Here is a 7660-nt window from a genome sequence, read left to right as displayed (position 1 = left end):
TGAGAAACGTGTGCTTAGTTCTTGAGCCCATTTTTAAATAGCTTAGATTTTTGGTGTTCAACTTTTTGAGTTCCTTATATATTCTGGACATCAATACTTTATCAGATGAATAGTTTACAAATATCTTCTCCCATTCTGAAGATTATTTCTTAATTCTGTTAATTATTTCCTTTTCTGTGCAGAAGAATCATAGTTTGATATAATCCCAAGTGTCTATTTTTACTTTTCTTTCTTGGGTCTTTGGGGTTCTATCTAAAATATTTCGGTTTATTCCAACGGTGTTTCTCCAATGTTTTCTTATAGTAATTTCATGGTTTCAGATTTAACATTTAGGTCTTTGATCCTTTTAATATTTTTGTGTGTGTGTGTGTACAGTGATCAGGGTCCTATCTTTATTTTTGTACATATGTGTATCTGTTTTTACTAGAATCATTTGTTGAAGAGACAGTCTTTTTTCAACTCTATGCTCTTCATGACTATGTAAAAATCGGCTGGCTAAATTAATATGGATTAATTTCTCAGTTTTCTATTATGTTCCATTGGTCTATGTGTCTGTTTTTGTTATAGTACCATACTGTTTAATATAGCTTTATAATATGTTTTAAAGTCAGATATTGTGATTATTTTTTCCTTTAGGACCATTTTGGTTATTCTGGGTATTTTCTGGTTCCATATGAATTTCAGGATAGTTTTTTTTTTTTTTTTATTTCTAGGAAGACATTCATGAGCAGTTTGAGAATTACATCAAGTCTGGTTTGCTTTGGGTAGTATGGTCATTTGAACAATATTGATATTTTCAATCCAATTGTTTGATCATATCTTATTCCTTTTATGCTAATCTCCAACCACTCTTCTGAATTGCCATTTCTCTAATATCTAATCATACTAAGTAAAGGTATTCTCTTCCATTAAAATTGTACTCAATTCTATATTTTTCTTCTTGCTAATGCTTTATATTTCTCTCTCCCTGTATAGACAAGCCTCATGAAATTTTGTGACTTAATCTAATTCAATTTACATTTCAGCCCCTGGCAGTCTAATGTGGGTCCTAATATTCTTTCTCAGAATATTGCCCTTTTAAAGGTCATAAAAAGTTATTTGTAATTAAACCCAATGAATATTTCCTCATTTTTACTCTACCCATCACTCACCTCCTTTATTTCCACATATACTTATACACATCCCTCTCTAGAAAGAATGTCACCAAGCAGTTTTTCTTTTCAAGAACTCTATTCAGTCATTTGGTACGTGTTAGCAACAGAACACTGATAAGAGACACCTGAGAGAGCACAAAAGCAACAGGATTTCAGGAATGTGATTTTTGTTGGGATATTTTCCTCTTTTTATTTTTAGGTTCAGACTGTAGATGAGAAAGCAAAAAAATACCCACCAAACAAAACAACGTAATCAATGAATAAGATACAGTTATATCTCATTTCAACCTAAGAAGTAGGTTGAAAAATTCCCCAAAGGAAATAGCATACAACATGCATGGAAACAGCATGGAAGACTTGTTCATTAAATTTATAGAAATGTGACCTCCCACTTGGAAAGCTAATCTGTTACCCATTTTGTAAGAACATTGACAATTTCTACTTTTCCTACAGCATTTAACATTGAGTAAAATGATATTAAATTAAGTATGGTCAGTGACAATGTAAAATGTATATGTGTATAAATTTATATATCATTATTAATAATGAATAATTGAGAATATTCATTTGAAAATTGAAAAGTGAATTGTAATAGAAGAAGAATTCAGATAATATTGGGGAATTTGGAATTATTCATTATTTATGCAATAATTATGAACAGATGAGGTTGGGGAATGAGGACCCATAGAAAGTATTAAAATTTTGAATACCACATTTTAGATATTTTACTTTCTTATTTTAGAATTTTTTGAAAATCCAAAATATGCATATTTTCAGAAGAATGACTTTATAAAGATTCTAAAATGGTAATCATTTTCATCTCTGCTTTCTATTCTCCTTTCTTTTGAAAATGTAAGAACCTCCACAAGCTTGAAAAACTCTCTGAAATGGGTGTGAATAATTGCACTGGCTTTGCATTTTTGGTAGGATACTGAGAATAGGAAACTTCTCTAATATGAGATGCAAATCAGAAAAATATATGTGATTTAATGGCAGATTAGCATCATTTATTTTTATATTTGCTCCATTTTGTTATTTTTAATAGAATTCCATTTGCCAGAATTTGGCTCCAAAATGTAAGTTATTTAACAGATATCATTAAGTTGCTAAGCATTAACACTTAATTATCATATTAATAAACAGTTATTACTCTCTTCTACACTAAGCCTCGCCTCTGCCACATTAGTATGCATGCACTGCTCTTAGGCAACTTAATTGTCCTTAAAGGAAATCATTACAATTTAAATGAAATTGGGAGCTACTGGTTAGGGAAGGCTGTAGGGCATGCACAATACATACTAAACAAGGAACTGTAATTTCCCCAAATCACATTTTTTTTTCCTGTAATTTCACATCACAGCACTATATCTATTTGGTTTAGGGGAAAACAGTTTATTTTTTGCCTTGCAGTTTTACAAGGGCACCATTTAACCAAGGACATGCAAGACTCTGGAATGGTAGCAAAGAACTTGAGTAAATCAAATAATTTCTTTGCGGCTGGTAAACTGTTGTCAGCATTTGCAACACAGTCAATGAAGCAATAAAGTATAGCATGGTGGGCAGCCATCATCCACCATGTCTGCCTCTAGGATGGAGGGCAGCAGGAGGCCAAAGGCTTTATGGAGACAGCTGTTGCCTCTCCCCATATGTGATTTTGTTTGTTCACTTCACAGCACCACACTTCATATGCTGTCACAAAAATGGGGAATAGGGTCATTCCCCTGTGTCCTGTTACCCCTTTCTCAGTCAAGAGCTCTTTTATTTTTTCATCCTCAATCATAAAATATCTTAGTTTAGTGATTTGAGTTAAATACTCTGCTATTGAAAAGCACACAGTTTAAATATCCCTGGACTCTTATTTTTGAAAGATAGTCAATCAATGTTTTACACAACCTTAAACAGTTCTTCGTTTTTAGTGAGTGAATCATGATGAAAACCAGGATTTTATTCATGTGAGTATTTAGCAATTTCAGATTAATTACTTAGCAGCTGAGAGTTGACCTTATTAGTGACTAACTTTGTGGGAATATATGAGGACTGACAGTAAAATGAATGAAATCCCTGCCTTTTCTTTTTATATATAAACAGTAAAATAGGAGTTTAGAATAGTGAAATTGAACCACAGGGCTGCTAGGTGTTAAAAATCTGAAACTAGGCACCTATTAAGCTCATTGAAAATGTTACCTCTCCTTGACACGAGTTGAATATCCCTATTTTTGACAGTAGAAAACTGAGATCAGAAAGGCTTATTTGGAAGCCAGGTGTGGTGCTGCACACCTGTAATCCCAGCAGCTCTGGAGGCTGAGCCAATGAGAATTGGAAGTACAAGACTAGCCTCAGCAACTTGGTGAGGCGCTAAGCAACTTAGAGATATCCTATCTCAAAATAAAAAATAAAATAAAAAGGCTCAGTAGTTAAGCACCCCTGGGTTCAATCCCTGGCAAAAAAAAAAAAAAAAAAAAGGAAAGAAAAGGCTCATTTACCTTTCCCTAGGTTTCATAATTATCAAGTGACTGCAAGGTTTAAATCCCAGGTCTGTACATCTCTATTGCACATATGCATACTTGAATGCCTCACTACAAACCCTAGAAGCATTTTTATTACCACCACAGACCACCACCCTGTTACATCTAGAACTTTCTACTAATGCAGGAAGAGAAAGCTGATTTATTAATCATTATACAAGAATTTATAGAGACCCCCTCTTCTTTTCCATTATGAGTTACTGTATTTGTCTGTGGTTTTCCATTAGCAGGACTGCTTTCTGAGCAAAGTCTATATTATGGCATCTTTTCATAGAATTTTGTATTCCTATCTGATTAGAAAAATATTAACCAAATTAGAAGGCAGAAATGAAGAATAAACATTGGTAAAATGAAATATATAACATAAAGTGGAGTCATGTTTTAACAATGTTTCTGTTTCCTGTAGTCATTTTGGTGACTTTTCTGATTAGTGATGGAAATATTTAACTTCTTTTCTTGAGGAATGCAAACTTGGATATGATATTTTGCCTATTAGAACTTCAGTTTTCTTACTTGTAAAATAAGAGTGATAACATATCCCCTACTTATTCTATCAGTTAAGGAATAACTTGTTTTTATTGAGTTATTATATGGCAGTAGAAAAAGAATGGACTTTAGATTCAGACAGAACTGGATTGGAATCACAAAGACTAATTGTATAATACTAGATGTTATTTCATCTTTCTTAGCTTCAGTTAGTGCATCTCTAAACCTAAAGGTAATGTATACATTTTAGTTGTAGTAAAACATCAAGGCAAATGTATTTAAATACCTGCTATGTGGAGTGTCCAAAGAAAGTAATACCAATTACTATCATTCATCCAGATATAACTGGAGTAAAGATCAAGATTATGAACATAATTTTTACTAAGTTCTGAATATATACTACATATTATAAATTTGTTTTCAGTTTAACTTATGCACCCACCTAAATTTATTAATTCCCACTTTACTTCTCTGTGGTCTGTCAGTAGAAGACCACAGGCGACAAATTCCTGTTTCATCAGGAAATACCCAAATGCAGAGGTGTCTCCCCTCTCCTGGAATCAGTACTGTCAGTCTCAATCATTTTTACTGCAGTGGGAGTCACAATAACTCTCAAGTCCAACCCCAAATATGATAGTGTCTGAAGCTATAGTCATTTTGGTATCAAATCTAGTATGAGCTTTTTTTCCAACCTGGCTGCACATTCAATTTGACTACCCACTTTCTACCTGGGATATTGTACATTAGTAAGGCATTTGCATGCACACCTTAGCTAGCAACACATTTTCAAGGGAACTTGGACTGAAGCCACTGACATGGATGGGCCCTAGAAAGTTGATGTGAGAATGCAACTTTAGAGTCTGCTTCACTGTGAATGAAAAGGAACTATGTTCCTTATGAAACGGGGTGATAATAGCTACTTGTATTCAACTACATTATGGTCATATTTTCACTTGAGTTGAAAGTGTAAGGTAAGTACAACTGATCAGTGTATAGCCAATTATAATTAAGCAAAGATGGAACATAATGTTTTTATAGCTTTGAAGACCTTACAAGAAGGTAATTATCAACTTAGGGTAGGTTATTAAAGTTAAAGATCCTCTGTGGTAGATTTTAAGACTTCCATAGTTATAGGATAAATTGTGCTTAAAATCAGACCAAAGTTCTGATTATAGGATTACATTGCAAGCCTCCACTAAATGTGTAGCCTCCAAAGCTACCTTATGACCTCAGTAAAGGTAACCACAGGGAAATATTGCCAGAAGATGATAATAACCTAGGAACCTAAAAAATTAGTGAAGATTTTGCATTAAATTAAAGACAAGTCTTTGCACACAATAATGCGAGGAATTTGGAGATTCAGAAAAGGAAAGATAGACTGAGTCTCAAAACAGAAGTTTCCAAGAAGTCTTGGAATGCAGGATATGACCTTGAAGCTTTGAAATGCAAAGCAAGTCTTTGTGAGCAACCCAGTCCCTTTTCTATCCTCTGGCCCTTGGGTGTCCCTGACCCATGATTTGCCTTCATAAAGTAATATGAGGGCAAGGCACAAGTGCTGGAAAAAATGCAAACTTGTGTAAATCTGCTCTGACTCCACCTTTAGTTCACCTCTATCCCTCTATAAATATTAACATGCACACCAATGTTGCCATCTCTTTCTCTAGAGATAACCCACATTCTTCCTTGAATGTGTATTTTTTGCTTTACCTTAAAAGTTTCTTACTTTTATTATAGCCCCCATTCTCCCTTGCTTTCCTAAATAAAACTTCATCTGGGTCTCAGCTGAAATTATTTTCCATCATGTAAGCCAAGAACTCCTCTTGATTCCCCGAACCAAGGTCCCCTCTCTGGGAACTCCTTGGACCTCTGATGACCATACTATATAACACTAAGGAGGATCCATCTTGCTTGGTAAACCTTCTTGTATTGTATAAGGAATATGTACATCACTTGAGAAAACAGCTCCAAAACCTAATCAGGAAATTCTGAACACTATCAGTACTGAATAAGATTCACAAGTGTCGTTTTCCATTCAGGCTGCCTTATTGCTGTAGCCTTTTTATACACAGATCCTTATTCAAGAGTAAAGGTCGAGGTATGAAAAATGGTGGAATGAGAAGACATCATTACCCTATGTACATGTATGATTACACAAATGGTATGAATGTACATTGTGCTCAATCATAGAAATGAAATGATGTACCCCTTTGTGTATAATGAATCAAAATGCAGTCTGTAGAAAAAAAAATAATTAAAAAAACAAAATAAATCAAAAGGATCTGTGGTAGAAAAAAGATGTTATTTTGTGTCTGAATACAGAACAATCATGTAGGGTCCTATGCCCACCAGAGCAGATAACTACCCTTCTTTGGAAATGTACAGTTTGTATAATTACTTTTGTCTTAGCATCCGATTCTAAATACTGACCAAGAAACACTGAGAGATTGCATAACCAGAACTTTCTACCATGAACTAAATTATTTTGAATTTAGTTAGTCATAAGGTTAGGCAGGTGGTATAGCAATTGAATATTCGATGGAAGTGACACATTTAGGAGTAGGCTGAAGCATATACAGAAAGCACAAGTAAATTAGATGAACAGATGGCCCAGACTCCCTCGTCACTTACTTCTGTTTATTCAATGTTTATCCTTCAACTCACAACTATGTCCTTATGGAAGCTAACTTTTGACCAATTGATAGAGGAAAAAACACCTGAGGCTCACAGATGGAATGCCACAATTTGTTGGCATTATCAGTAAAAGGCCATTACTACATAATACCCTTACTTGTAAGTTGCTCTGAAAGACATCAGTAGAATAGAGACATGTTGGAGGCCAAATCTGCGAGAAAAATACTTAGTCATTCACTTTTTATGGAAAGAGGTATCTCATCTAATATATAAATAAACACAAAATTCTGTGTGGTCAATAATAGCTAGGAGGGAATGAGAATTGAAGACTGGGGATGAAGCGGTCTACAAAACAGTTATATGGTTGGGTTTGTAGAAAAGGATATAGAAGAGGATACAAATTATGAAGATCCTTGCATTTCATTTTAATGTCTGTCAGTAACCTTCTACCACATAGCAGGCTCTCTAAAACCAGATGGACTAGATGACCCATGATGCACCCCTCAACAAACCTCTTTCCTTAGCCATTCAATTACTGGTGAAATGTACCTGTGAACAAAAAAGCTATGGTAGCATGCATGAAAAAACTATAGATTTGCCTGAAATTATGGGTTGCCTATCTCAAAGTCTCAATTAGATACTGCAGAATGTTCAACCACTGAAGTAAAGACCAGTGTTTGCTCTTGATTATTGCACTATTACTCAGGAAAAAGATCAGGTGACAGGTAGATCATATCAGGCTCCTTCCACTTTGAAGGGAGTAGAGATTCTTCTCCCTGCAATCAATACCCAATCTAGTTAGGGGTTTGCCTTCCCTATTCCTGCAATTGCCACCATTTTATGATCTTCAGAATGTCCAATCCA

The sequence above is a fragment of the Sciurus vulgaris genome, assembly GCF_902686455.1.
Source record: "Sciurus vulgaris genome assembly, chromosome: 4".
Taxonomy (NCBI): domain Eukaryota; kingdom Metazoa; phylum Chordata; class Mammalia; order Rodentia; family Sciuridae; genus Sciurus; species Sciurus vulgaris.
This window is presented reverse-complemented; position numbering follows the sequence as displayed.